This window comes from Danio aesculapii, chromosome 21, assembly GCF_903798145.1.
Source record: "Danio aesculapii chromosome 21, fDanAes4.1, whole genome shotgun sequence".
NCBI classification, from domain to species: domain Eukaryota; kingdom Metazoa; phylum Chordata; class Actinopteri; order Cypriniformes; family Danionidae; genus Danio; species Danio aesculapii.
The window spans coordinates 11,219,937-11,241,684 of record NC_079455.1 but is presented as its reverse complement, the minus strand read 5'-3'; the positions used below and the strand labels follow the sequence as shown (position 1 = coordinate 11,241,684).

The 21,748-nt window shown below is 34.4% G+C and overlaps 1 protein-coding gene across 2 annotated transcripts in view; it reads right to left on the bottom strand.

Moving 5' to 3' along the window:
- The window catches only part of amot (angiomotin), a 63,870-nt gene extending 47,464 nt beyond the window's left edge, over positions 1–16,406 (bottom strand). The window contains exon 1 of one of the 2 annotated variants that reach the window (XM_056445836.1): positions 16,084–16,406. The gene's annotated coding sequence lies outside the window, so the exon portion shown is untranslated. The remainder of the gene's footprint in view (positions 1–16,083) is intronic. The other variant, XM_056445839.1, reaches the window with a different exon arrangement.
- Positions 16,407–21,748: the final 5,342 nt, after the last annotated feature.

Here is a 21,748-nt window from a genome sequence, read left to right as displayed (position 1 = left end):
CTGATGAATATTGCCGCAGGCTACAACGGTAAACCGTTTAATGCTGACGAGTGGCAGAACAGCATTCCGCAAAGGCTAAAGTTTCACCACGACAGCCTCCTGACATCAAAATGTAAAAGTGGGAAAGATCCGCGGGATGACCTTAGAAGATGTCAGTTAAGGCTGAAAGAGCAAAAAAAAAACTTTCGCAGGCACAATTTACATAACAGGGGAGCATTAGGGAAAGGTTTCCAGAGGTTTAATGAACTCCAGAGAGTCTGTCCTTTTGTGCTTTATGTAGGACATGATAACAGTGACAATATTGCTATGGGAGGAGGAGCTAGCACGGAAGAAAGTTTGTGTGTATTAGTAGACCACAAGAACGCAATACAGGAAGAGGACCAAAAGTTTATGGGAGGAACAAAAATTGTGGAAAAAAAAAGACAGACTGGGCATTAATTCACATGACAACAGAATGTTGAGGGCCCAAAAATGTATTATTTTGAAAGTGCTTTAAAAATGATACCACTATCGTCTCTGTATAAATGTGATTTTGTTGGAATAGTGAAGTGTTTCTTTACAAAGTGACATCACCAACCACTGGACTGGCCGTAATGGCCAACATACATAAGTGTTTTTAGGGCTTGAAAACACAATTTTTTTGAAAGTTTCATTTTTTAAATCATTGAAACCTGTTGTTGTATCTATTTTACTCTTGGTTTTGTACAACGGCCAACAGACATGTAAAGCGGAAACACTAATCTGACAAACCCAACCCAAGTGTCTGCTTTTGTCTATTGGTGTGATCTGAACTTTTATTAACAGCATTTTTGGTCTTTTTTATAGGCCATTCAAACTGTGATTGTGTTGTCAAAGGCGTCTATGCAAAACTTTTATGCTAGTACTTCAAATGTTAGTGAGACTGAGATGATAAATCGATGTGTTGTATTTGTGTTGTGTTGGATCAATTGGTACCGGGCCGCACAAGAAATAATTAATTATTTCCATTTTATTTATTATCTGATACTGAATGATCTTTTACATATCGTATGTCTACCGCATCAAGTTCATTATTTCCAATGGAGGCACGCGGCTTGCGCAAGCATAGTGGAAGCTACGCGCTTGTGCCTTTCAGGAGAACTTGCCGATCAGCTTCATTCTAGCTTTGTATGGACTATACACTTTTGGTAGACTAATTATCTCAGACAAACACATAACACCCAAACACTGCAACGCTTTTTAATTTTCTCCTATAACTTGTATCAAAAGTTGCAGCAATGTTTTGTCAGCTTGTCATCCTCTGAGAAAACAGTTGATGGTCGCCTAGCAATCTAACTGCACAACCTCACCCTCTAGAAAAATTGTCAAGCGTTGAGTGGTCCGCGGCGATAAAAATGTTGGGGACCACTGCTATAAGTGGTCAAAGGAACACCTCAGCTTGTATTCCACAGGATTAAGGATTACACATAGCTCACTATGAACACTTTTGCAATTTGCCTAAACACCATTATAATATCATTTATTTTATCAATGATTATTTTACGCTATTTTACATTTGTGTGTAAGGATTGACAGTGTTGCTATTTGTAAAAAATACAGCGCCATCTGGTGGAGAAAAAAAACTAAGCTCAGAATGGATTCAGGAGAGAATCGGAAGGCATTCACAAAATTCAAATTCAGTTGAAGCAGAATCAATAATTTTACGATTCGCAAATAATCAATTTATAGTCCCAGCCCTACATGTGGTACATATTTTCAGTGTTGGGAGTAATGCGTTACAAAAGTAATGTATTACAGTAATGTATTACATTTTCCTGTAACGCAGTAGTGTAAGGCATTACTTATACATTTTCAATAATATTTTACTCGGTACATGTTCAGTAACGCGTTTTATTACCAAATAAAAAATACCGCAAGTAAGTTCTATTTTCTGTTCGTGGTTAGTGAATATATGCGCGTGTTGTCATTAATATCCCTCTGGCTATTGTAACTTTTTTACTTTGAACGCGGAATGATTTCAGCCTCTGAGCTCGAGGTCCGAGGCTATTGGCTCAGCCCGGTTCACAGTAAGGTCAAGCCCTGACGTGCAGCGGAAGAGCGGCAAAATAAATTAGCAGAAGACAGTACATTCGCGAGATGGACGTATGTGCATATGGCGTAACAGTCGTAAGCGCAGTTTTACAAGAGCGCATTCATGTAATTCTCTGTTCGTGGACAACTCGACCGCAATTTTTTTTTCGCAGTCGCATGCACTCAAAACACGGCTGCTCACGTGCGAATGATCTGCTCTGGCTCCTTCAGATGATGCAGACTCACATTTTGTGCCTCATGTTTCCTCTTCTTTTCGTGCTTTTGCTCTCCAGAGATCCTCCTGTTCAATTGGTTATCCCAAGAATGTTGATATGGTTTATATATAGCTACAGTATTTATTAGCAATACACGAAACACTAAGGTTATGATAAATTCTATAATAAATACTTGTGTTTTTGATTGTTAGATATACTGCCTATGTTTTAGGCTAGTATTATTTACAATTTGTTAATGAATGCTTCAGCATACTGTAGTATTAAGAATAGTGAACTGATAAAATGAAATACAAAGTGTAGTTTTACTACAGTAAAGTGTGGTGAATTGTAGTATAGTATACCCTATATTGTAAAAAAAAACTACAGCACTGGGTAATTTGTTTATATTACGCTTGTGTTACCATAGCAACTAGTATTAGCACAACTGATTAATTGAAGTACTTTACTGTAGAACTGTTCAAAACACTGTACATGACAGGGAAAATGTCCTCCACAATCTCATCAGCAATGTGGAAGACAACAGAGACGTGTTAAAATGGGATTGATAGTGAGATTTATTTGATGAGTGAATAGTTCAGTAGGCTATAATACCTTATCAAGTTTTCCCCTATTTTTATCGGTTACATTTCTGCTTGCATTCGTTATATTTTTGTTTAAATGTTGTTTTATTTGATTAGTATGGTGCACCTTTTGGATGTTTAATAAATGTTTTTTAAAAATGTATTCTTTGCATTCAACTTCTTTTCTCTGTGTCTTAAGTGTTTGAAATTGGAAATATTTCATCATATAACAAACAACAAAAAAGGTTATAGTGGATTAGATAAAAAAAATTATATGTAAGTCTATTTTAGTATTTTGGTTATTGTTAATAAATAGTGTACAAATATAAATTATATCAAAAGCATGAAAGGAAGAGGGAACACAAGACACAAATTGTGAGTCTGCATATAATCTCACTGAGCGAGTAGTGTACTGTGAGCGCACAAGAAATTTTGTGCGTGAGCAGTGCATATTTGAGAGAGCATGAGAAAATTTGCACGCGAGCAGCGTATATTTGAGAGCTCACAAGCAGTTTTGTCCACAAAGGAAATCGGTGCACGAGCATTATATTGAGAAAGCTATGTTCATCATGCTCACTTTGTGCATGAAAGTTTTGTGTTGTGAACCTGAATTTAAAGTGAATGGAATAATGGCAAGATTAAGAAAAAAATGCATCTCGTCATGGCATTGGAGTTTACATATAGGCCTGTTGTGTCTAATATGAAAATAGCCAAGCTATTCACAGATATTGCCAGATAATCACTTTACCTTTACCATACTTTCAACAGACTTTGATCATTTGTGATTTTGGCTCTTATCCTTTCTTGCATTGTCTTGAGCCTTCACGTTGCCAAATATATACTATATTGTTAGTAGCCTGGATAGGTCACCGTCATTCTGCTACATCATATCGCTTTCTACTGGATGTAAAATGCTCTGCAGTACATTTAGTCATTTTAGAATGTTAAGTTCTAATTCTGTAGTTATTTTGGTGAAAGTAACTAAAAAGTAATATAAGAGTAATGTAACATATTACAATTTTGAGACAGTAATATTGTAAGGTAAGGGATTACTTTTAAATCACAGTAATAAGTAATCTGTAATGTATTACAGTTTGGAAGTAACTTGCACAACACTGCATATTTTCAGTGTAATTCTATCCCAATGATGCTGAAATGTGTATATTTTTATAAACTGTTGTTCTTAGTTAGTGGGCTGCCTGAAAAACTTACTTAAATATCAAATTTGCTTGAGCACTGCATTCTTTAAAATGTTCTTTAAAAACACTCCTACTTTACTGCAAGCTTATTTTTGCCAGTTGCAGGTGGAATTTAGAGGAAGGGGCAACCTCTTTCTAGAGATCACATGATTGGAAGCCTGATAATGCAGGATGAGTCATCTGTTATTTTGCTACAGTTTCCTGGAAAAGAAAATCTGTACATTCAAATGTTTACAACTACACTGCTAGCAAACAAAATGCCCCAAAAATGAAAAGACAAGGACTAAAAACTCTCATGGGGATTTAAAAAATATTATACACTTATAACCACAACAAACTTATTCTCACACACATTTAATTAGTCTTCCAGTACACATCCAATAGGTGAAAAGACACAGCGACCAAAGGAACGGCCTGAGAACAAAGACACATGCAGACAGAGAGATTAGGGCAGAAGGGGGAATTGAGAAACACATGGCAGGAACGGAGCAGGAAACACAACATTCCATTCTGGAAAGGTCTGGCGCTTCGACTGTGGAGAAAGCGTCAAGCTCAGCCTACTCCTGTGTCCATTACTCGCAGCTTGGAGAGATTCTCACACTGCAGCACAGGAAAAGCAGTAGGCTAAGAAACTCTGACACATCTGCTCCATCTCTCTACCTCTGTTTCCATGTTCAACGCAATATGTCTCCGCCGCATTAATTCACCTCCTCCCTCGATTGTGCTGCTTTCTTGGAATTCAGCCGTGATTCATTTCAAGGGATTACACTCTTTTAAACATGTGAGGGGCCTTATGGGAAGTCAGCACTGAGAGAAACCAGAGGAAGGCACTCAGGGCCACAACACTTCAGTGCGCAGACAATTCAAGATTTGGGAGGTTTTAAAACAGAAATTGCTTCCAAAACACTACACTTTTTTGATTGCACGCAGTATCTTGTCTGACTGTTTATTTATTTATTTATTTATTTATTTATTTATTTATTTATGTTACCATATCAGCAGCATTAGCTATATTCATGGCAAGAATATATACTAAATATACAATATATAACATGCAATCATATCGGTTTCTTAATAAACATTCATTGCACAACAAAAAAAACATACAAATAACACTGAAAAGATTCATATACACTACGTGAAAAAAGTCTTGTCGCCTATTCAAGTTTTAGGAACAACAAACGATAACTTGACTTGTAGTTGGTTATTTTGTATCAGAAGTAGCTTATATGAAAGGCAAAAGCCTCTAGATTGTTTATTTTACCAAAATATAATATGATCATGTAACCAACTCAAATAATTTATTAATAAAGTAATTTGGAATGGCAAAAAAAAGTGTTCTTGCAGGACTCCCAGAGTTTATCAAGATTGTCTGGATTCATCTTCAATGCCTCCTCCATCTTATCCCAGACATGCTCAATAATGTTCATGTCTGGTGACTGGGCTGGCCAATCCTGGAGCACCTTGACCTTGTTTACTTTCAGGAACGGAAGCTAAAGTATGAGGAGCAGCGCTATCCTGCTGAACAATTTGCCCTCTTCTGTGGTTTGTAATGTGATGGGCAGCACAAATGTCTTGATAGCTCAGACTGATGTTGCCATCCACTCTGCAGATTTGACTACTGAATTACTGAATGTAACCCCAAACCATGATCTTTCCTTCACCACACTTGACTTGTCAGGTAGTGTACAATCTTTGAGCTTGATTAATGATAAATAACCAAAAACTTTTTTTTTTAAACATTTCCCTTAAAATAGTTCCTGAATAAAAATGTTCTCTAATATCATTTAAAAATACACACTCTATTAAAATGTGTTTTATTGTCAAAATATTCTTACACCATGTCACATTGCCTACTACTTCTTTACTACTGTATTGACTTTAAGGAAAGCCTGGGAATTGTATGGCTTAATATGACATTAATGATGTCTCTTACTGAAACATGTAGTAGAAACCCAATGGAAGAATTATTTAATTTAAAAAATGCTCATTATTTTGGACTATATGGGCGATAGTCCTTTTTTTGGTGTGGTGTGCATTGTGTGATGTCAAATGGATGAACCACTGGTGCTGTCTGTTATTTTATTTACCACAACATTTAAAAAAAAAAAAATACTGATACAATGACACATTGTGCTCCTTTTGGTTGTAATTTTCAGTCAAAGAGGAGTTAATTTTCACTTACATTGAAAGGGACATTAAGTGAAATCTGTTAACGTCGCAAAACAATAAACATCCAATGCTTGCCAACATCCATCTTTATTGCTGCATCAATCATAACTGGAGAAAACTACAATTGCTGGCCTGTCATCCGGTCTCTATAAATAAGCTTGCACTTTCTCCTTTGGTGACTGACAAACATTGGCATCATCCTGCCATTTCCCACTACAAAATTCACTTGATATTTCAGAGCATTTAAACTCTCTAAAAGTATGCTATCTCCAGTTGTGCACTCTTTCAATAGCTGTGCTTTACAAAAACCCTTAAGGTCAGCAGGTATCTTTTCATTCTTTGCTTTTCTCTTCTTCTTACCACTAGAAAAACACTGAGGAATCAACTTTGGGTGTTGTTTGTCTGACAATTAAGACAGAAAGCTGCACAATGAGGCATTGTACCAGTATTTTAGAAAAATGAGGGTGGCCCCATTAATCCTGACTAGTAATAATAAAAATAAATAATAATAAAAATAATAATCGTTCCAGACATTAATGTTATATATAACCCAGAGTTCTTTTTTAAGTATTATGGAGTGTCATGTGAAATCACTGTACATGAATAAAGTACAAATTCTTTGCTGAAAAAAATCTAAATCAAAACAACTTCTCTGCTCAAAGAATTATAGCCTGTTAGTTACATCCTTCAAAATCCTTAATTATGGGCTCTTCAAAGTGGCCAAAGAACGACACTTCAATATAGTGACCATGACTGTTCCCACCCTGAAGAGCCCCTCGAAAGGGTTATATGTCTCTAATTTTGGGGGGTAAAAACCAACTAATCAACCATTATTCTGAAAAAATAGATAAATAAAGATTTGTGATGTCTAATAATTTTGTCAAACTTTTAGTTTAATATGTAAAGTCAATCTATTATAAAATATACATTTACATAATTTCTGTATTTTCATACTAGCCCTCTACTGAACGCATTGTAAATAAATAAAAATATTTGACTGTTTTTCTTTTATTGGAATGGTTTAACATGAAGAGTTCTAAAAAAAAATTGGGGAAAGATACTTTATGATATGTTTGGCATCTACGTCCAATAGTGGATCCAACTTAGAAATGTCTAATTTAGAACTTTCCTTATAATGAATAATTTTGTTGTTTGAAATGATTTAATTGGTGTTGTATTATACGCTTTAACACAAAACTTACTTATTCCAACAGCTTTTTATTTATTCGATTATTTTTGCCAAATATTACTGAAAACAAACATAATATTGTATTAAATAACATACTGTAGGTATAAATAGTTTCATCAGTAAATATTATAACAAATAAATAAGTCTAATATATCCAGATGGGTCAGAATAATGTAGCTACTAGCTAACGTTTATACAGTATATTATACTATATACTATACACCTGTCTCATCTGCCTCTAAGCTAACTTGCCTGAACTGTCTGAACAACCTGAACAGCAATCTCATGGTCCCTAAAAGCCCTCTTATTCTCACTTTCATTTGCAGGAAGATCCAGTTCTGTCCTTTTCTTCTTTCACTTACCATAAAACATGGTGATCCTCACTAGAATACACTGTTCCCTGTATTTATATCTGATCAAATATATTGCCATTAAAATGAGATTTTATCCATAATGCAAATGCCATTAACATAAGACTAATCAACATTATATTACTAGTAGAGCTGGACGATTTGGCCTAAAATCAAAATTTTACTTGATTGAACATTATAACTCAATTACAATTTATGAACAATTATTTTTATTATTATTTTTTTGTCTGCATAGTTCACTGACAAATTTAGTAAAAATGCTCACCTATTACAAGTGAGAGATTTCTGAATGAAGAGTGCATTACCTGATTTTAAAATAACTGAAGCAAACACACACTATCTACTATTGATAGAACATCAACGTTAAACAACTGAAATTAAAACACACATTGCCTAAAACCAAGAGTCACTTTTTTCATTTTAAAAAAGTGAAATTAATAATTTGCCCTTTTGAAAAACAAAAAAATTATTATTTTCAATGTTTTTTCATATTAAAAACAGAAAAGAAGCAGTATCTCAGCTAAATAAAATAACTCTTTTATATCCTGTAAATATTATTATAAACAGTGCAATTATTGCACCTTCTGTAAACATATTTTGATGTAAATAATAATTTTAATGTAATGGAAAATATGCTGTGTCAAGGTATATCTGGCGCAGCTTTCAATCAATATCAATGTAGTGCAAAATAACAGAGCGGGCCACGTGACTCCACACACGAAAGATGAATTTATTGGAAAATAAATAAATCGACCTAGAAAAATTTGACTTAAGAAAAAAACATCATTGGCTTAACTAAGGTCTTCTCTTTCCAACGAAAAATTGTAATGTTGGTCTTAAAAAAACTGCGGCAGGGAAATTAACATAAATATCATGTTGCCATAGGGCAACTACGCATTAACCGTTTTCAAGAACGGTCAAGGTTCTTGCCCATTTTTTTTTGCTATACCGTTCCGGTATATGCAAGATTTTTTATTCGCAGTTTTTTTGACAACAGTATCTCCAGCAGAAAAGATCTCAAAAGATGAAATTTCAAATTGTGTTTGTGAAACAAATAAAGACAGCAGAAGTCAATGGTTCATTTTAATTAATTATATATTTATATTAATTTTATATTTACAAATATTTTGTGTTCAATTGGGAAAAGGTTTTTGTTTTTACCCAGACATTTAAAAAAGAATATATTTTAGAGAAGTAATCACAATACCATGAAACCTTGATATTTTTATCCAAGGTTATTATACTGTCAGAATTTTATACCAGCCCATGTCCATTCAAAATATAATTTGATATTATGATATAATGACCCATCAATATTGCTACTAGATTTTGTGACATTTATCAATATGAAGGTACCACAGTATTATTCTACAACCTGATACCATAGTAACTTTTGTAAGAGCACAATTTATTCAAGTAATTTTACTCCACATTAACTTCTAAACAATGGCGTATTATCTTGACTTCATTATTCACAACAGACCAGCTTTTAGTGACAACTAAGGAATAACGATTATCCTAATAGTAACTTTTTATCTTTAGTCCAACTATAAATTAATAGTAAAGAGCTGCAACAGAGGCCCTGTAAACCTGTGTGCCATTATGGCAGAAAAATCCAACATGAGTCACCGAATAACTACCTCTATTTCTTCTCTTCCTCCATACTTCAACAAGATCCCTATAATGTGGTTTTTTTTCCCCCTACAAGTCCCTGATACAGGCCCAAGTATTTGGAAATGCAGCGCTGCTCCCCTCGACTCCCGCTCAACCCCCACTCACCCCTCCATCCAAAGCCTTAATGAAAAGCATGTGCTGGAGATGCTTCATCCTTGCCACTGAAGCTTTGCACCAGTTTCTTTCCCTCAGTAAAAAAAAAACACACACACAAGCCCCCATTCCCATTTTGTCAGAGGAAAAAAAATTACATCTATAAAATCTTAAATTTATGACCGAAGTGACAATTAACAGAGTTATGGTCATGTACGACAGATGTGGGGGGATGCAAAGCAGCAGGATCTTGGTCAAGTATATCCAATGTCGGCACTACTTTAAAACTTTTGTAAAGTGTCTTTGAAAGGCCAGTTCAGAACTGCCTGGCTGAGGTTGAGGAGAAAATATATCTTAAGACCTTATCTTCATAAGACCTTAATAGCCACGTTTCTACTATTGCGCCTAAAGCTAGCGTGCCAGTGCGAGCCAGTGCCTTGGCTCTTCCGAGGCCTGATCAGGCTAAAGCAAGGCTTCCTCGGGGTCTGCGGCTGACCTTTTTCGGCCCGGTAAATACCTTGGACCAAAGTGGGCCAGCTGGGGCTTCGGGGTGAAGTGAAAGCAAAGGCAGAGTTTCGATCGCGCACGAGTACATGCGCAAATAAATAAATATTAAAGAAAGAACATATAACTACTGATGAGTTTAAGATACTGCATAAAACATCTTATAGTGGTCTTTTATTGTTTTGTTTTTTGCTTAGGATTGCCCTTATTTTTCCATTTTAAAATTAAGGGTGTTGCATAAAAGATTAATTAAAGTTGTTTTAAATTAATAAGTAATATTTCTGTGCTCCGTCCTCCTTGAAGATGTTTCAATAACTCATTATAATCTTTACACACTTCATTCAGACTCAGGCGGCAGGCAATAATAAGACACAGCAGCCAGTTACCTTCAGTTGTGGAGAGTTTGTCAAGTTTAAAAGGTGTGTTTGGGTTTAACAACTTAGGTGTATATAATATAAATAAATTAAACCGTTTTAAGCCATTTTGAACTTTCATTTTACAAAAGCCTATCTGAAAAAAAAGATATTTAATTTTTTTCTAAAAACAATAAACAACGTAGGAGTTTTGAAATATTATTTATAAAATATATTGTCAGGAGCCATGGGTAATAATTTATCTGTTTTTTGACTTTCAAATTGATAGTTGCCATTGACTTACCAATTACCAACGACAGTGATTTCTGATTAATCTTTCTTCTATGTTCTACTGAAGAAAAAAAGGCACATGTATCTTGAATTTTTGTAGGGTTGGTAAATAAAGAGCTAATTAAAATTTTTGACTGAACTACCCATTTAAAAAACAGGAAGGTGCAATATCTTTTCCAATTAACTAGTTGTTGGTTTAATAACATTCATGTATGTTTATGTTTTGAAAGAAGTCTGTTCACCAAGGCTGAACTTATTTAATTAAATTAAAAGAATATCGTAAATTAATATTTCAATTTTAAAAATTTCTGATAAAGGTATAACTCAGCCAAAAATGTCAGTTCTATCATCGTTTACTCACCATTTACTTGTTTGAAATATTTATGGGTTTCTTTTAGCTGTTAAATGCAAAAGAATATATTTTGAAAAATGTTGGAGCTCTGTAACCATTAACTTTTATAATATTAGTTTTTCCCACTATGGAAGTCAATGATTACAGCACGTTTTAAACATTCTTCAAAATATCTTCTTTTGTGTCTAACAGAAAAAGATAATTCATAAAGGTTTGCAATCACTTGAAGGAGAGTAAATAATGAGTACATTTTGGGTGAACTATCCCTTTAATGCTGGTGAATATTTTTAAATGTTTTTTAAAATGTAATTCGAATCTGAATTTTCAGTATCATTAATCGAGTGATCATGCAACACTGAAGTCTGGAGTAATGTCTGCTCATTTATCTTTGATTAAAAAACACATTTTAAAGTTAAAATTTTATTTGAACTTTCACTCATATTTCCTTAATATTGATGTTTTTATTGTACTTTCAATCAAATATTGCACTATTGAGAAGCATAACAGAGGTCAAAACAGAAAGCATAATATACCAGTTGAATCACTGTCTGGCTTGCAGTGTCTTTAACCTAATCCAGAAATTCTGAGTGACACATCCTGAGGAAAGCAATTAACAGTGCAGAGGTGAGTGAATGGCGAGACGCCGTACCTCACTTGTGTGACTGTGTCTGAAAAACAGTCACACATTCCACCGCAGGGGAGTGTGACTGCACTGCCCCGGGGTCAGCAGGAACACATCATACCAGAGCATTGGGTTACACAAGACACTGATGGTCATGATACTCAGATAGTTAGCGCCGAGACTGCAATTATTCCAACAATAAGGGTATTCTTTTATTAGGTTTTTCATCCAGTGAATCCAGCAGTAAAATATAGACTGGCTGTGTATGGATCATAGACAAAATTAGGTCTTCAAGTATCAAAACAATAGATAAAAGTACAAAACTAATGACTTTACTAATTTGTCAAAGTAGTTCCAATAAATGCTCGGTTTTTGTAATCTAATGTTAGGTCAAATATAGGCAAACACAGCCATTGGGTTAAAAATGGTCATTTAAATTTAAAGGGCACCTATGGTGAAAAATCTACTTTACAAGCTGTTTGGACAGAAATGTGTGTAAGTATAAACTGTAATATTGGGGTAAAATAAACACACCCTGTCCTTTTTTTTCAAATTTAACAACATAAAAACAGTGGACCAATTGGAGCGGTTTTCAGATCGACCGCAACTTTACGTAGGAGTGCGTTCCCCCCGCCCACCAATATTGATTGACAGCTGCGCACATTAACATGTACGGTAGTCACGTGTATAATCATATCAACAAGACAGGATGAGCGCAAAGCAACCGGGAATAAAAGGTCTGTTCAGTTCACTAGGTTCATCAATCATCATCAAACGTGATCAAGAGTGAGTTTTACAACTTTAAAATGTTTTAAAACAGAGCATGTGTGTAATGAATTATAGTGATTCACTTCAGATTCACTTAATCAGCACAGCCGCGTGTCAGAACAATTATAAAAGAAGACGCTTCAATCCCGGTTTGTGGACGTTAAATCAGGTTTATTTTGTACATTAATATAACAGATATCCATACAGCAGTGGAAAGCAAAACGAGTGCAAAGCTTAACGTGCTGTCTCTGTGTGTGTGTGTGTGTGTGTGTCTGCGCTATGTGTGTGTGTGTATGTGTCTGCGCTATGTGTGTGTGTGTGTATGTGTCTGCGCTATGTGTGTGTGTCCTCGCTGTGTGTGTGCGTGAACTTTGTAATAACATTGTGTGTGACTCATTGTTGCAATTCCACAAAAAAATGCATCAAATACTGATTGTTAAAGTTCTTACTGTAGTATTTCTCACAAACATTACGTGAGATCTGCTTGATGAGGCAGCCGAGGGCGGCGATTGCTGACAGGGCATGTGGGAACGGTGGGCGGGGAGGACTAGCCTTAAAGGCCCAGTAGAAAACAGCAACAACTTTTTCCCAGCTATAATATAGACACTTCAAACAGCTATAATAATCTGATGGGTGTTTTGAGCTGAAACTTTACAGACACATTCTGGAGACACAAAAGACTTATATTAAATATGAAAAAAGGGGTAACCTATGTGCCCTTTAAAGTTGTCCAAATATTTGACAGAACGTTGGATTTTCTACAACCCAGCATTTTTAGAGTGTGATCATTAGATTTTTTATTCTGACCTAAAATATATTTTTTAAATCTAATTTAGCTTGATTCTAATTTAGCTTGATCAGAGTAAGTGTGGTTTCACTTTTTAAATAACTATATATTCATTACACTTTGATGAAAATTAAACATTTGAGCAATTCCAGCGTTATGGATGTGACATTTGCAGTAAAAACTCAAAACAGAAATTCACAGAGAAAGTATATGTTAACATTATATTGAAACATCTGTTTATATTTTTCAAAAGAACTAACCACAGAGTTATGGGATCAGAAAAATATCAATCTGTAAACATTTTTTATACTTTAAATGAGGAAAATAAACATGCGTTATGAATGTGACCAAAAAAAAGTCTGCGAGTTTACAGTAAACAACAGACTTTGTTGAAATTCTGTGAATTAAATTGTACAACCCCCCCCCCCAAAAAATAATGCTAATCAAAAGCATAAGAGTCGGCTCACTATAGAACAAAAATTGTTGCTTTTATTTTATTTGATAATTTTGTATTTATGAGGAAAAAACTTTGTTATGGATGTGACATCTGTCCGTTATGGATGTGACGGATGTGAAATTGTCACTAGTGTGACTTTTGTGAATCAAATATAATTGTTTAAAAACATTGACAGAGACATTGAGTATTTCTACAGTCCAAAATACAAGCCTACACAAAAAACTAAGAAAGGGTTTAGCTATTTTGCTAAATTTTTTCATGGCAAGATTGACATTTGGTTGACATGGCATGGAAATGCTCATTTACTTTTTTTAAATTATTTTTTAATGATCTTGCTATGTGAGAAAATCCATCTTTGACCAATATATTTTCAGAAATTAACTTTTTATATTTGATTTATCACTTATTTTAGCATCGTGAACTGGACACATTTATAAGATATACACCACATCAGACTGTAAAAACCTAGTTCAACCATTCTTCTTTCACAGCCGTTATTTTCAACAAAGTCAATTTAATCTGAATGTTCATAAACATATTACAAAATATTAAAGCAGTTTTCAGATCACAAATCTGAAATGTGTTGCTTACACCCCAAAAAATGCTGGATTGTTTTAAACCATTGGATTAAAGTGTTGTTTAAATTTAATAGAAAAAAAATAACCCAACATTGGCTTTGTCCATATTTACTTTGACCCAATGTTGGGTTAAAACAACGCAGCATTTTCAGTGTCTGAATATTGATTACACAATATCCACCAAGACTCTAAGAGACCTTGATCATTGGTTTACCATTTACACATTAATCTACTGCTGACATGACTGCACGAAAGCAGCTTTTGTGTGGTCCTGCTATCTATCAGGTCTTTTTTTGATTACATTACAGCGAAGTAAATCATACCGATTCAGCAGAGACCCAACTAACCAACTTCATTATCAGTTTCATCAACATTCCCTAGTTAGTTACTTCAGTCTCATTTTCCCCCATTTCTTTTAAATGATGTTTGTGCTACAGTCAAAAACTGTTTAAAAATGTATTTAAAATGAGCTGAAACCACACAATTCTTGTGTTTTGTGGGGGACAACTTAATTGTTTTATGTTCAATCTACTTAAAGTTGTATAAAATTATAGGTTAACTTAATTCCTTCATGTTAGTCCAACACAAATTGATTGTGTGGAACCTAGAATTTAACAGTGTAAGAACACAGCGGATTTTGAAAAGTTCAGCATTCAGGACTCTCAAAAAGCTCAGTGGAAAAGGCAATTGGGTGATTTGGAGGCTGAGTCAGCAAGCAGATCTTTGGCCACCCCTGAAAAAAATAAAAGATGAGGGAGGCAGGGGGCAAAGGAAGTGAGGGATGGAAAGAGATGGAGAGAGGAGGGAAAAGCAAAAGAGAGCTGACATTCCTGCACCGTGAGTCAACGCCGCTAGGCACTTTTCTGGCAATCGTTCACTACCTTTACAACTTAAAGCGTTGGCTCTATTCTGACAACAGGAAGAGATGAGGCTGAAAGTGCAACTAATAAAGCTGTGGGTTTGCTCAGGATGTGCGACGAGACATTTTTTGGAATGTCGTTCATGGCTACCCCAGTAACCCTTTTGGTAAGAAGTAAACAAGACCTCCCTACATTCTGACAGAGCACTTAAATGCAAAGCACTCAATGAAAGCATTATGAGGCAAGGCCTGTACTTCTGCTAGCAACAGTTAAGTAGTAAAGGCCAATTAGTTTCACCTAATAAAGCTAGAGCGTTCCTCATATCTTGGCCTCATGCTTTGATTTCCTATAACACATGACTGCATTCCTGCCCTATGTAGTGTGCATATCTGTGTCGCGCTCCCCCTCAGCCCTGGGCAGCATTCCTGAGAGGAGTGGGGTGACATCCGTCAGCAGGACCTTTGATGATCCCATGTGCAGCCTAATTCATTACTTTAATTTCAATAGAAAAGTACGTACAATGGAGGGTTGACAGCTATTATGGGTATTTATTTAAGAATGTGTGCCACACAAGGTATCAAATAGCCCAAATCTTTGCTTCAGCAACACAGACATGCTTATTAGTACCTTATATTCATAAATCATTAAAAGTAGGCCTACTTGAGTATGTCTTCAGGCCATGAGCAGGTTGGCTTGTATCATATGTGTCAGCACTGCGCATGTCAATGCAATTCATTCACTGCAAGAGGATGCAAAGTTTGCAATTTCCGATAACTACCTAATAAACAAGCTTCACAAAATGTCTTCGGGTTTTCCAAGCACATACACCCTAATAAACAAGTTTAACAAAGTAGCTATGAAACGTGTGCAGGATATGTTGACTAAATACGCTGAAATTTAATAACAAACGTTGTAAAAACAAATAAACATCAAATTTTAACATGAAAAGAGTGTTATAAGTGCCTTACCTTCACCGGTTTTCGATAAGTTCCGCTTTATTTCGATCTGCCGCCGGTTTTGTGAGTTTTAAGTCCGTTAGTTTTTTTCGGTTCAAGCCAAAGCGTCGAAAACACTTCACAGAAGTTAAAACGTGTCAATACGAGAAGACTTTCCAACAATCTCTGCACTTTTCTTCCCTCTTCTGAGTGTCATTTTTTGAGCTGGTCAAATGTTTTCCTCCAGAAGTATGTGTGTGTGTGTTGGAGCTGTGAGGGGAAGGACTAGCACTGCCCTCTTCTTCATCTGAACCGTGAAGTCACCGTTGCAGCGAAACTACTTACAAACTCAATAGTTTGTGAGGAGAAAAATGCGGTCCCCTTTCCTGAGAACTTTGAGGGAGTCCAAAGGAGTTTTGAGTAAGCCCTCCTTCCGAGAGTTTCTCGATTGTTTCTCTTCTTCTGTTGGCTTTAAGGAACGTCGCTCAAGCAAGAAAATGACAAAAAGCTTTTGTGTGTCTTGAAGATCAGGAGCCTGTCAAAGGGTCTTATGTGCAGCACAGCCCACAGATTTAATGACTTCAGACGGACATAATTGGAGAGATTTAGGTGTCCTGCTTTCCTCTACAATAAACCCCATTTTAGTTAAATAGGACATTTACCAGAATGTACATTATCTGAAATAAAAACATACAGTGAATAAAAAGTATTTCATCCCAAAAATGTCTAAAATGGACTGATTTCTGTGAGCTGTTCTGAAAAGGAATATGTCATTCATTTGGTTTTCAGATTTTTGTTCTTTATTAAAAACAATTTACAAATGTACAAACCCTGTCATTGTCCTTGTCCTCAGTCCAATGGAACCTACAGCTTTAATAGTTTTGTTATGCTAAATAGCAATAGAAAATAGCAAGTTTAAGTTGTTGTCATTCACATAACTAATTAAAAACATGAAATTATAAATAAATTATACAAATAAATACTACCAATATATAATAATACAAATAAATTAACAATTGTCCTCATGTTTCTGTCAGTCTTGTCACATTTGCATTAAATTTAACAAAGTGCAGTACATCTTTAAGGCTACGACTCATCATTTGAAGTGACATCATTTGATGGAGAAACTGACAGTGATCAAGGATGCGTTCTATCATTGAATTGTATGATTTTATGCTTGTTGTTGTATGATTTTTTTGAGGAAGACAAACTTAAAGGTCAGGCCTTGTCACATTTTTAATAAATGAAAATGTACGTTTCTGATAGAATGTCCCAAATAAACTAACTTTTAAGACTAAGACTAACTTTTTTTCATATACTGAACAAACTGCAATAGTGGACAGAAGTTGACGACTTTTAAAAAGTTTTGATAACAAATAAATGGAAAATAACTTTTTTTGTAACTTTAAAGAGGTAGTTCACTCAAAAATAAAAACATGTCATCCTTTGCTCTGTTTAGTAGTTTCACACAAACATTTCTTTCTCCTGTTGAACACAAAAGACGACATTTAGAAAAATGTTGAATACCTCCAACATTGATAAATTTGTTTTTTTGTTTCTACCATGGAAGTCAATAGTTTCAGATTTTCAGCTTCAAAATATTTTTTGTGAGTGTTTAAGTCAAACTATAAATAAAATGCTAAACAGTTGTTTGCCAAAAACTATATAAAATATTATGTATATGTAATTTTTTAACTGTGTTTTTATTAAAGTGTTTATAAACATAGTATACACATAACGTTTACTTATAATATTTACATTTACAAAAAATAAACAAATAGATAAAAAATAATAATAGATAAATATAATAATATTCAAATAATAGTGATAGCTTAAAAAAAAGATAATATGTTACATTCAAAAAGTAGATACTCCAATAATTTACTCTAATATGAAGACAATAACTACAACAAGACCCTGATGCTGACAGAATTTCAAAGATCGAGTAAATATCTTTCGATTATTGCCCAGGTCTGTTGGAAAGTGTCGGATTTCAACTGCAAATCTGCTGTCATTTTCTCATACATACAGTTGAGGTCATAATTATTATTACATAATTATAAAGCCCCCCTTTTTATTTTTTTTCTCCTATTTTCTGTTTAACGGAAAGAAGATTTATTCAACACATTTCTAAACATAATAGTTTTAATAACTCATTTCTAATAACTGATTTCTTTTATCTTTGCCATGATGACAGTGGATAAAATTTTACTAGATATTTTTCAAGATACTTCTATACAGCATAAAGGGACATTTAAAGGCTTAAGTAGGTAAATAAGGTTAACTAGACAGGTTAGGGTAATTAGGAAAGTTATTGTATATTAATAGTTAGTTCTGTAGACTATCGAAAAAAAATAGCTTAAAGGGGCTAATAAAACTGCTTTTATTCTAGCTGAAATAAAACAAATAAAACTTTCTCCAGAAGAAAAAATAGTATCAGATATGCTGTGAAAATTTCCTTGCTCTGTTAAACATCATTTGTGAAACATTGAAAAAAGGAAAAAAAAATCAAAAGGGGGCTAATAATTCTGACTTCAACTGTATATCTGATTCAGCCTTTGTGTCCATTCTGTCAAAGTAAGTCAGCGGGTCTTCACCCAGTTTACTGTAATTAACGTCCTAGCTGTTATTAATAATATACTTAGTGCAAATAGGTGAGACTTACTGAACTGATCAGGGGGGAAGCCATCAATCAAAAACTACAACAAAAAAAAAACTCAGTGCATTGGTACGTTACTAATCTCCCTTTTAACCTCCTGCCAATACACCTGTATTTTGGGACATTCACAAAATATGTGAACATAGTCCGCAACTTCTCCACAATCTCTACAGCATTGTGATAATTGTTAAGAACTCTCAAATTTGCCAACCTCTAATGGAACTCTGAAGAACCTCATATTCATCTTCCAGTTAAACTCCTTCCATATTTAAGTGCTTATACTCTTATGACAATTTGTGCATATTTGTTCCCACATTTCATCCTCTATTATAATGTTTAATTCTAATTCCCAATTTCTTTTGATATAACAAGAGCCTTCAGATTTATATGCATATGTAATTTAACTCACCTAAAATCATGTCACGTTTTTCATAAATTTAAATTTAAACCAATTTATCTATATTACCACACCTGAGAGGCTAGTTTGATGAACACAGAATCATCACGTCTTTCCACTGTAACTACACTGTAAAAAATAAATCCGTAAAATTTACGGTAAAAAAATGGCAGCTGTGGTTGCCAGTACTTTACCGTTAACAATACGGTATAAACCATAAAAGTAATTTCTCATTTTACAGTAAACTACCATATTTCTTTCATTTATAGATGTAATATGTCTGTATTTTGAATTACCAACATATACACATCTTTTGTTACACACTTTTTAACACAGTTATTCACAGGTGGTCATGAAAGTTTCATAATGAACCAAAACTCATCACAAAAAACTTTTTCCACAAGCAGAAAAGCATATCAATATATAGAAGTTGCTCAGTGTCATTCACACAGCTACTAAACACCAGTATGGTAACACGGATAAAATTAAAGTCATGAAATAAACATTGTTTATCAACATTAGATGTAACATAAATCTCTAATGTACATAACTGATGGTGAAACAACTAAAAGATCCATAGTAATGTCAACAAAAAGCATAAAAAGTGATGTGCCATACAGGGAACTCTGGGAGAGTCAATTTATTTGCCGTATATATTAAGGAAACATACTGTTAACCAGGTTACGGATTTGTACTGTAGCATTTGTACAGTTTTTTTTTTTACAGTTGAAATCACAGCCATTTTTACAGTGTGTTAATCATACGTAATACAAGTCACTGTACATGCAATCCTGTTATGGCAGCAGCAATGAATCTACCACTAAAACATGTTTATTGTGTTAATGTTCACATTTCTTTGTACAGCTGTAGAGCAATAGCAAACAGCTGCATATATGCCCAAGCTTAATGGTAAGGGCATGTGCTTGAAAGCTGCCTTTTTACTAATCAAACACAATATCACACCCTGTATGCCTCCATCCTTTCTTATATTTTCAAAGACGAATAGCTCTACGTTTGTTTGATGAAGTAATTGTCAGTGGAAATGTTTATTCTGGGGTTTTGTATAGAACAAAGAATTGTTACTGACAGGTCCAAACTTGTACAACAAACATTACCTGCCTTACAAAGAAACAGACTAATACATATGACAAAAATACTGTATTGTCTCAGTTTGCTTAATTTTCTTACAGTGACATGAAACATACAATCATTTTGAAGACAAAATTAAATAAAGAGGAGGTTAAAATGAAATCTGAAAGTTTTTAGTTAAAAAAAATATGAAAAAAACATAAGAATAAAAGTCAAGCATGTTTTCCTACCTAAAACTGAATCTGTGATGTTCAAAAGATCCACTCCAGAAATTCCATTTTCTGTCAAGGCATACATAAAACTGTTTGTAAACTTACTTTCTAATCTGTTGAAAAAATATATTGGTATCACAATTTATATTAAAGTCTCAACAGAACACTATAATTGAGCGCCCCCTTGTGATAAGATCATGTTTGACAATGAAAACAGATTACTTAAAGGGATAGTTCACTAAAAAATGAATTTGTTGTTACAGTACAGTTGGCTACATTACACTCTCTCAGAAGTAGGTGACTTTTTTCTTCAATACAACATTAAAGAAGAAACTTGTAACTTTACTAATTAAAATTAAAAAAAATATATTTGTCAGTCATATTTGAGGTTCATCCACAACCAAAATCTTATCTAAATAAATGAGGGAATCCTGAAACCTCAAAAAAAAAAAACAAAAAAAAAACGCTCACTGAACTGCAACCTCTCGCTCTCCCTCGTGAAGCAAATACGAAAGTAACTGAAACTGCAATTTATTGAAATTCCGCTAGTCCTGGCTCCATATAGAGCAAATTTCTATTGACCCCACAGTTAAAATGGCCAAAAAACTATATAAAAAAATATTTTTTAGATGATATGACATGCTGTGTGCACTTAATTCTGCTCACAAACCATTCACATGGCCTCCATTTCCAAGGTGAGTGAAATTATTTACTTATATACCATCTCTTTAAATGTGTTTTATTTAAGATCATTTATATTTTTCTTTAGACCTGTAATGCACTCCAGAATCTTACAGATTGATTAGCTGCAGGCTTTAGAACAGTCATCTAAAGCATTGTCATACAGGGTTATGCCTGGATTTCATCAATAGCCTTGCATTTACCAACACAGACTATATCTATATAAGTATTTGGATGTAATTTGCGTTTTCCTTCTGTAGAAAAACATCATAAAACCAATGTTTGGTGGCTCAATGTTCAATTCAATTCAATTCAATTCACCTTTATTTGTATAGCGCTTATACAATGTAGAGTGTCAAAGCAGCTTCACATAAAAGGTCACAGTAAATAGGAACAGTGTAGTTCAGTTTGTAGTGTTTAAGTTCAGTTCAGTTGAGCTCAGTTCAGTGTGGTTTAATAATCACTACTGAGAGTCCAAATATTGAAGGGCAAATCCAACGATGTGCAGCTCTACAGATCCCGAACCATGCAAGCCAGTGGCGACAGCGGAGAGGGAAAAAAAACTTCACTAATGGCGGAAGTGAAGAAAAAAAACCTTGAGAGAAACCAGGCTCAGTTGGGCACGATCATTTTAATTTCTCCGCTGGCCAAACGTCTTGT